The sequence below is a fragment of the Chrysochloris asiatica genome, unplaced genomic scaffold (assembly GCF_000296735.1).
Source record: "Chrysochloris asiatica unplaced genomic scaffold, ChrAsi1.0 scaffold00065, whole genome shotgun sequence".
Lineage (NCBI taxonomy): Eukaryota > Metazoa > Chordata > Mammalia > Afrosoricida > Chrysochloridae > Chrysochloris > Chrysochloris asiatica.
The window spans coordinates 1,878,950-1,889,467 of record NW_006408583.1 but is presented as its reverse complement, the minus strand read 5'-3'; positions in this window follow the sequence as shown (position 1 = coordinate 1,889,467).

Genomic DNA, 10,518 nt, shown 5'->3' with positions numbered 1-10,518 from the left:
CTGTCCAGCTTTCACATGCATATGTTGTTATTAATTGCCATTGAGTTGGTTCTGACTCATAGCCACCTACAAAGGATCTCTACAGAGTGACTGGTGAGTTTGAACTGCCAACTTTGTTGTTCAAATTGACCTTGCATTCCTGTGTATTATCCTGCCATGCCACATGAAGCAACTGAAAATATATGTTATACCTTAGTCCTCAAAGTGATATTTGTGCCTCTTAACACTTTAAACAGGCCTTTTTCTTTTTACAGCAGATTTGCTCAATGCAAAGGCCTACATTGATTGTTGTTGTTATGTGCCGTGGAGTCGGTTCCGACTCATAGCGACCCTGTACAGGGTTTCTGAAGCGGTAAATCTTTACAGGAGCAGAAAGCCTCATCTTTCTCCCGCCGAACAGCTGGTAGTTTCGAACAGCTGACCTTTCGGTTTGCATCCCGATTCCTAACCACTACGCTAACAGAGCTGAAAATATATGTTATACCTTAGTCCTCAAAGTGACGTTTGTGCCTCTTGACACTTTAAACAGGCCTTTTTCTTTTTAAAGCAAATTTGCTCAATGCAAAGTCCTACAATTTATAGTCACTGTTTATATTGCTGGAGAAAGGCATTTGCTTACTGGTGAAGAGAAAAATTTCATACTTTAGTATGGATTTCACTTTAACATAAAGAAAACAAAAATCCTCACAACTGGACCTATTAGCAACATCATGATAACCTGAGAACAGATTAAAGTTGTCAAGAGTTTCATTGTATTTGGATCCACAATCAACACCACAAAACTAGCACTAAAAAAAATCAAACAAAACCTATTGCATATCACACCTTAGTCCTCAAAGTGACATTTGTGACTGTTAACACTTTAAACAGGTCTTTTGTAGCAGCTGCAGCAGCAGATTTGCCCAGTGTAATAGGTCATTTGAGCTTTTGACTACTGGTTCTGTGGTATTGATTGTGGATCCAAATATAATGAACTCTTGACAACTTCAATCTGTTCTCAGTTTATCATTTTCAGCAAGCAAGGTTGTGTGATCTGCATTTCACAGGCTGTTAATGAATCTCCCTCCAGTCCTATTGCCACACCAGGACTCTAATATATCCCACCTGATTTTAGAGACCACTTCAAGAACAGATTTGATGCAACAAACACTAATGTTGGAAGAGTAGATGAGTTGTGGGATGACATCAGGCTGTCATACATGAAGAAAGCAAAAGGTTACTATAAAGAAAGGAAAGAAACAATACACTAAATGAGTATCAGAAGAGACTGTGAAATTTGTCTCGAACATAGAGTAGCTCAAGTGAATGGAGGAAACGTTGTTAAAGAGCCAAACAGAAGATTTCAAAAGGTGGGTTCTAGAAAACAAATTTAAGTATTCTAATGAAATGTGCATAGACCTTGAATTAGAAAAACAAATGGGAAGAGCACACTACCATTGTTTCTCAAGCTGGAAGAACTGTGGGAAAAGTTCAACCACTGAGTTGCAATATTGAAGAAAGAGTGATGAACTACTTCTGATATTTAGTCACTGAAAACCTTAAGAATAGCAGAGAAACACTGTCGGATATAGTGCTGGAAAACGAGCTCCTCAGGTTGGAAGGCATTCAAAATACAACTAGGGAAGAGCTGCCTCCTCAAAGCAGAGTTGACCATGATGACACGAATGGAGTAAAGCTCATGGGAGAAAAGCCCCTGGGACCTTCATTTGCTGATGGGGCACAACTCAAAATGAAGAGAAACAGCTATAAACATCCATTGAAAATCAGAACATGGAATGTACGAACTATGAATCTGGGAAAATTGGAAGCTGTCAAAAATGAAATGGAACGCATAAACATCGATATCTTAGGCATTAGTGAGCTGAAATGGACTGGTATTGGCCATTTTGAATCTGACAACCACATGGTTTACTATGCCGGGAATGACAAATTGAAGAGGAATGGTGTTGCATTCAACATCAAAAAGAACATATCCAGATTAGTCATGAGGTACAACACTGTCTGTGATAGGATAATATCCATGCACCTAAAGGGAAGCCCAGTTAATACCACTATTATTCAAATTTACACACTAATCACTAAAGCCAGTGAGGATGAAATAGAAGAATTCTACCAACTTCTTCAATCTGAAATTTATCAAACATGCAACCAAGATGTATTGATCATTACTGGTGATTGGAATGCAAATGTTGGGAGCAAAGAAGAAGGATCAGTAGTTGGAAAATATGGCCTTGGTGATAGAAATGATGCTGGAGAATGCATGAAAGAATTCTGCAAAACCAATGACTTGTTCATTTCAAATACCTTCTTTAGAAAGCCTAAGAGACGACTATATACATATGGACCTCACCAGATGGAATACATAGAAATCAAATTGACTACATCTGCAGAAAGAGACAATGGAAAAGCTCCATATCATCAGTGAAAGCAAGGTCGGGGTAAACTATGGAACAGACCATCAATTACTCATATGCAAATTCAAACTGAAGCTGAAGAAGATAAAAACAAGTCCACAAGAGCCAAAATATGACCTTGAATATATCCCACCTGAATTTAGAGATCATCTGAAGAACAGATTTCATGCAATAAACACTAAAGACTGAAGACTAGAAGAGTTGTGGGATGACATCAAGAACATCATACATGAAGAAAGCAAAAAGTAATTGAGAAGAAAAGAAAGAAGGAAAAGGTCAAAACAGATTTCAGAAGAGACACTGAAACTTGCTCTCCAGTGCAGAGATGCTAAAGCAAATGGAAGAAATGAGGAGGTCCAAGAGCTGAACAGAAATTTTCAAAGATCAGCTCAAGAAGATAAAGCCAAATATTACAAAAAAAATGTGCAAAGATCTGGAATTAGAAAGCCACAAAGGAAGAACATGCTCAGCATTTCTCAAGCTGGGGGAACTGAAGGAAAAATTCAAGTCTCAACTTTCATTATTGAAAGATTCTCTGGGCAAATTATGAATGATGCAGAAAGCATCAAAAGAAGATGGAAGGAATACACAGAGGCACTATACCAAAAGGAAATGGTTAATATTCAATAGTTTCAAGAGGTAGCATATGAGCAAGAGCCAATGACACTGAAGGAGGAAGTTCAAGGTGCATTGTAGGAATTGGCAAAGAACAAGGTACCAGGAATTGATGGAATAAATATTGAAATCTTTCAAGAAAGTGAGGCGGCACAGGAGGCACTCCCTCATCTCTGCCAAGAAATTTGGAAGACAACTATCTGGCCAACTGATTGGAAGAGATCCAAAATTGTGCCCATTCCAAAGAGAGGTGACCCTAGGAAATGCGGAAATCTTTGGACAATCTCTTTGATATTCCATGCAAGTACAGTTTTGCTAAAGGTAATACAGAAATGGCTGCAAGCATACATTGACAGAGAACTACCAGAGATTCAATCTGGATTCAGAAGAAGCTGTGGAATGAGAGATATCATTGCTGATATCCAATGGATCTTGGCTGAACGCAGAGAATATCAGAAAGATGTTTACCTGTGCTTTATTGACTAAGCAAAGGCTCTCGATTGTGTGGATCATGACGAGCTATGGATAACATTGCAAAATATGAGTGTTCCGGAACATAATAGTGCTCATGAGGAATCTGTACATGGACCGAGAGGCACTTGTTTGAGCAGAACATGGGAACACTGAATGGTTTAAAATTAAGAAAGGTGTGCGACAGGGTTGTATTCTTTCACCATACTTATTCAACCTGTATGCTGAGCAAATAATCTGAAAAGCTGTGTTATATGAAGAAAATCATGGCATCAGGATTGGAGGAAGACTCATTAACAACCTGCAATATGCAGATGATACAACCTTGCTTGCTGAAAGTGAAGAGGACTTAAAACATTTACTGATGAAGATCAAAGAGCACAGCCTTTGGTACAGATTACATCTCAATGTAAAGAAAACAAAAAAACTCACCACTGGACCAATAAAAAACATTCTTATCAATGGAGAAAATATTGAAATTGTAAAGGACTTCATTCTTCTTGGATCAACTATCAACACTCACGGAAGCAGCAGTCAAGAGATCAAACGACTTATTGCATTAGGCAAATCTGTTGCACAAGACCTTTTTCAAGTGTTGAAGAGCAAAGATGTCAGCTTGAGGACTAAGGTGCACCTGACCCAAGCCATGGTATTTTCAATAACCTCATATGCATGTGAAACCTGGACAGTGAATAAGGAAGACCATAGAAGAATTTATGCTTTTGAGTTATAGTGTTGGAGGAGAATATTGAAAATGCCATGAGCTGCCAAAAGAACAAGTAGATTTATTTTGGAAGAAGTGCAGCTAGAGTGCTCCTTAGAGGCCAAGATGGCCAAACTTTGTCTCTCATATTTTGGACATATTGTCATGGGTGCCAGTCGCTAGAGAAGGATATTGTGTTTGGTAAGATGGAGGGTCAGAGGAAAAGAGGAAGACTCACAATGAGATGGATTGGCCAAGTGGCAGCTCGATGGACTCCAGCATGGCAACTGTAGTGAGGTTGGCCCAGGATCGGGCAGTGTTGCATTCTGCTGTGCATAAGGTCACTGTGGGTCAGTACCGACTCAATGGCACTTACAACAACAACAACATGGGTAAAATACTGAATAATACAGGAAGAATCAAGAAAAGATGGAAAGAATAGACAGAATTACTAAGCCAAAAAGAATTGGTCAGTGTCCAATCATTACAGGAGATGGCATGTGAGCAACAACCAATAGTAATGAAGGAAGAAGTCCGAGTTGCAATGAAGACACTAATGAAAAACAAGGCTCCAGGATTGATAGGATACTAATTGAGATGTTTCAACAAATGTATGCAACGCTGGAAGAACTCACTCATCCATGCCATAAGGTACACTACATAGAAACCTTTCTACTTCCTATTAGTGATTTTACAAAGTCTACATTTTACCTAACAATGTCAATTCTGCTGCATTTAAATTCCCTGTAGATAGCACACGTTTAAAGAAAGAATTATACCTATTTTTGATTCTTTGTGTCCTTTCTGTGCTAAAAGCTGAAAGCAAACTTCTAACATGGCTTCTAGTGTAGTTTTGGAGATGTGATGGATTTTTGAGTTTGTTTCATCTGTGTAGCCCCCAGAGCCAGGGTTCCTGCATTGAGCACATTTAAGGCTTAGGTTTAAGCTACCTGGCTCTTAGAGTAACAGAAAACCAAGCTCTGATGCATGAGGCTGTCAACAAAAGCAACACGGTTCTTTAAAGTTTCAGTTCAATAAATGTTTGCCTTATGGGAAAGGTCTCAGCTTTCTGAGATTTTTTCACTCAAAAGCTCTCATTTATTTATTTATTTATTTTAATGGCTTTACTATAGTTGCTTGAGGTGGGAAATTGCCAAGGTGCCTACAAAAATGATGGTGTTGCAATGAATTGAAAGGCTGAGGCTTGAACTCGGAGGCAGTGGACAAGTCTGTAAACCCCTCTCTTAGAAGCTGTGAGAGTAAAATGTAAACTGGATCAGCAGTGATAGTGGAGGACCAGATGTCTTCCAGAGCTGGGCAGCTATTGGACTTAGAAAGTTTTTCAAGAAGAAAAGATATTGATGAGATGGCTTAAACCCAAGTATTCAGAGTCTGAAGTGCTTCTGTCCCCTTCTTTGGTAGCATTCCAGAGCTGTGAAGAAGCTCAAATATCTCCATGTCACTTCTCCAGGCAGAAAATATGGCCTAGAGGTTACAGAAATGTGGGTCAGTTTCCTGAGTGTTGAAGCTAATGCTGTTAAGATTTCAGTAAATGGTCTCTGTGTGTTGCAAATGGTTAACTATGCACTCAGATGCTAACTGAAAAGCTGGGGTTCAGAAGAGAAGCCTAGCAATCTATTTTCAAAAAAATCTGTCACTGAAAGCCCTATGGGACACAGCTCTACACTGACATACATGGGGTTGCCATGAATCAGAATAAGCCCCCATGGTAATTAGCACTGATTTCTACTTACCTGCACTTACTTTAAGGTCAAGTCTCTTCTTTCAACACTAGATATTTTTTCAGAGAACACTCCAGTTAGCAATTTGAACAAAATACTTCATGTTTATGCTGTACCAAAGCACACTGTACACTAGAAACTGAAGTCAGGATAATCACTGGTGCCACAACCCAAAGGTTGGTAGTTCAAACCCACCCAGTGAGCAGTTCAAAACCAGTGACTCTGTGGGAATCAGCTTCTGTAAAGAGAACAGTAAAAAACTCAACCTTATGGAGCATTTCTAGTTTGTTACTATGAGCCAAAATCTATACAACGCACATAACAACAACAAAGTCAGAATGTGCAAACCCATAAAATAAAAATAAAACGACAAGTAAACATTGGCAGTATATATTTAGGCCAATCATATATGAGAGGGTATCAAAAAATTCATGGAAAAATTCCATTATCTTTTATTCAGTTTTTCCATGAACTTTTTTAAAGCCTCCTCATACACTATCCAGACTTGTTAATTCAATAATCACTAAAATCTTTATCTATTAATCTATCCATTCATCCAATTATCTTTTCATTTTTTATTCAGCCACTATCTACTGAGCGTCTATATGTACCAGACTCTTAGGGTAAAAGGTGAAAGAGCCAGACACCTTCTTTCTAGGGGACACTGTCTGGCATGTAACAGAGACAAGTAAATCTTGGATCATAAGAGGATGGCAGATAATGTTTGAGAGCAAAATACTACCTTTCTAGGACAGAAAAGGGAGAGGAAGAAACTCTCAAGTTTTCCTGAATGACTTTTAAAAGGGTAAGCACAAACTAGTTGGGTCAAAAAGCAAGTAGGACTTTAGAGTGACTTTCCACTTAATTTTTTCACCCTTAACAACAGAGCACATTTCTTGTAAGTGAAAGCTTTCTCAGTCTATTATATCCTTGTTAGACTTGGTCTGATGTGAGCATGTGGTGGTATGCTGTGGAGTCAATTCTGACTCATAGGAACCCTGCCCAGAGTTTCTGAGGCTGTAAATCTTTACAGAAGCAGAAAGCCTCATCTTTCTTCTGCGGAACAGCTGGTAGTTTCAAACTGCTGACCTTGAGGTTAGCAGGCCGACTCCTAACCACTACACTACCAGAGCTCCTTGATATGAGCACAGACAACCAAATTCTCTCTGTGAAGTTCATGGGAAGTTGGTGTGATCCTTCCCAATGCTGTGACCAATGTTTCCTCCGGCAGCACCCTGGACATACAGTGCAAACTCCATTGCATCTCATGTAATAGCAGCGAAATGTGTGTTGTTGGTAGTTGCTAGTGAGTAGATTCAACTCATGGCAACCCCATGAGTGCAGAGAATTGCTCCACAAGGTTTTCAAAGCTGTGACCTTCCAGAAACAGATCGCCAGTCTTGATTTCTATGGGACCTCTGGTGGGTTCCTACATCTCACTCATCTCTGTCTGACCTGCAGTTTGTAACACTCTCAGCCAATCACCTGACCGGATTCACCAGCGTCATCTGCAGCCTTGCACATCAACAGTCTGTTATCTGACCTGCTGATTTGGGTTGCTCAGCCCCTGCTTCATGTGGGTGAGGAGAATCCTCCAGATTGATATGTGAACTATGGTTTTGGGACTTGCCAGCCTCCACATCCATGTCATTTCCTTGACAGCTCATGAGTTCTGGGAGATGTTGCAGCAAGTTGAAGAACTCTGGACATGAGGGAAAATAACGCGGGAAGGAGTGGTGGTTAACATCAGGGATTATGGAGTGGCATTGCATCATAGAGAAGCCAGACATGTGGAATATCTTTAACCTCCACTTCACAGGGACCAGCCTTGTGCTGATCCTTCTATAAGAAATGACTCCTGCATGCATGCGCATGTGCACACACAGAAACACACAATTACTAAAAGTCCAAGAATATTAAACATCTGGAGTCTCTGGGTGGTGCAAATGGCCAGTGTGTTCAGCTTCTAACTGAAAGGTTAGACATTCGAGTTCACCCAGCGGAGTCGTGGAAGGAAGGCCTAGAGGTCTGCTTCGGAAAGTCACAGCCTTGAAACCCTCCTCTACACACACCAGGACCGCACACATTAACACAACAATGGCTTTTTTTTTAATCCTTGCAAAGGAACATTCAAGTACCTTTCATCAAGTGAACTAAATTTCAAAACAAGGGACACAATCTTATAAAAATAGTCACAAGTACACTGAACAAGGAGGATGAAACTATTCTTGGGACTTGCTGCAATTAAAAAACAAGGGACACAATCTTACAAAAATAGTCACAAACACACTGAACAAGGAAGACGAAACTATTCTTGGGACTCCTTGCATATAAAAAGACATCATCACTCTGCCATTTTCGGGTGAGCCAGAGGAGCTGCACTTTCTTCTTCCCACTTACTGAAGTCCCTTTTGTTTTTAGCTCTCTGTGCTTTTATCAGTATTAATTGGAACATCCTTCCTGCCAGAGCCTAGCATTTCCAGACTTTTTGTAGGCACTGATTTAATGGCGCTGACATTAAGGTTTCTATCCACTGGGTCACATAAAAGCCAACTCAAATGGGCTGCGAAAGGAGACGAGGTGTTGGAAATCAAAAGGCGTGGGAGGGCAGCCAGAGGACTGTCAGTGTGCTTACCCCACTGCACAGCCTTCACAGCTGATGCGGGTGCTAGTGATTAGCACAGCATGTCTGAGGTCTACTGAGAATCACCGCTGTGTCTCCTCCTGATTGGAAACCCTTAGGAAGGAAGAGAAGGCTCCAGTCTGCATTCTTTGATCTCACCCACACCGAATTGAAGTTTCTCATCACAGTAGAAATAGTAGAGAAATATGCCCAATTTCCAAAACAGCTTTTCCAGCCCTTTCTAAGAGTTTCAAGTCTGTTTGACAACCTTGGTGAACCGTGGGTGTTTCTATTTAAAGTACAGACCCAAAGGAAGTCTCAGCCCTTTGAGGAGGGGAGAACAAAGACAAGAAGAGATGACCAAGAGTTTAGTGGTTTCGGAGCCTACCTTGAAACAGCTACTGCTAATTCTGCAGGAGGTAGCTAAGTATTTATGGGAAGTAGGCCATGGGCACCGCGAAAGAACAGACAAGATTGTGACAAACAGAAGCATCCTTGAGTCTAGTGTTTTGTCAGAGCAGCATGCAGACTCAGGGTGATCGAATCTTCCAATTGTTCAAAAGAAGTGGAACTACTGAAGACTTTACACTGGATCTTTATTGTCAATCTTAACTATTGAAATAAATGAGCTGGTTCTGCTTAGAAGACTTGCTTAAGGACGGACTGATCTCAGTCTTCAGCTTTGTTTCACAGACAAATTAACCTGGCTTTCCTCTGCATTTCAGTGTGGCACTGCGGGTTAATGTGCTGGATTGCAAAGCCAGTTTGAACCTCATGGTAGGCGGTTCAAGCTCACCAGCCGCTCCTTGGAAACTCTACACAGGGTGGCTATGGGTTGGAACCAACTAGATGGCACTTAGCAGCAACAACTTCATTACACAAGGCCGGCCCTGCTGAATTTCAGGGTAGACATTTGGAGTTCAGGGTTCGAAATTCTGTCGTGAACCTCACAGAAGTTTCATTACCACAGGAACCTCTTCCTGGAATTTGACAGTCAATGAACAGGACTGGGACAGCTCTGTCATGAGCAGGCTGGAGCACTAGGCTTGCCTTCTAGAACCGCCAGCCATATATATAGCACCGATGAGCATATTTAAGCAACCTAATAGGATGGATCATATATTCATTCAGTAAGTATTCAATGTCTACTGCAAGCCAGGCATTGTTCTTGGTACTGGGGGTCAGCAGCAAAGAGCACATCATCTCTGTATCATTAAAAGAAATTTAAACAAATATACAAAGAAATGTATATTATAACATTGTCAAGGGTCACATGAGTGTGAGGAAAGATGAAAACATGGGCAGTATAATGGAATAATATTGTTGCTTTGGAAACTTTTCTCTAAGGCCTCAGAGGACATTTCTTGGATAAAGGAAGGAACAAGAACCATTAGCACTCACACACTTCTGTATTCTGATCTTCCTTCCCACGTAGGGAAAAGAGTGCCATTTTGACTGTCACCTAACTTAGTCAAAACTTGCATTCTTAGGCAAAAACTGCCTAGGCCTCAGTTTCCTCACCTGTAAATGGGGCTTGTACAAGGGATATTCAAAAAGTTCATGGAGAGAACAAACAAGATGGTGGATCGGGTGGACGTATAGCAGAGAGCTCCGCCAACAACAACACAGATTACCCGACCAAGCAGGCCCAGAACTCTGAACCACATATAAAGGAATACCTAGAAGGTTGGAAGGCTCACAGCCGGGGGAATTTGTGGCAGAAGCAAGAAATCTATTGCTTTCTAGTCCGGGACGCTCAGCTGCTCCAGCAGCTGCCATCTTGGGTGAGACCACATGGGAGAAAGATCGGAGCAGCCACTGACGCCTGGCAGAACCGCTGAGATAAAGGTGTGAACATTTTTCTCTTTTGCTATCTGTTCATTGGTCCCTTGCTGTCTGCGCACCTCCATTCTGGTGACTATAGGGGTGCCTGAGCTAGTGGGCACCCCA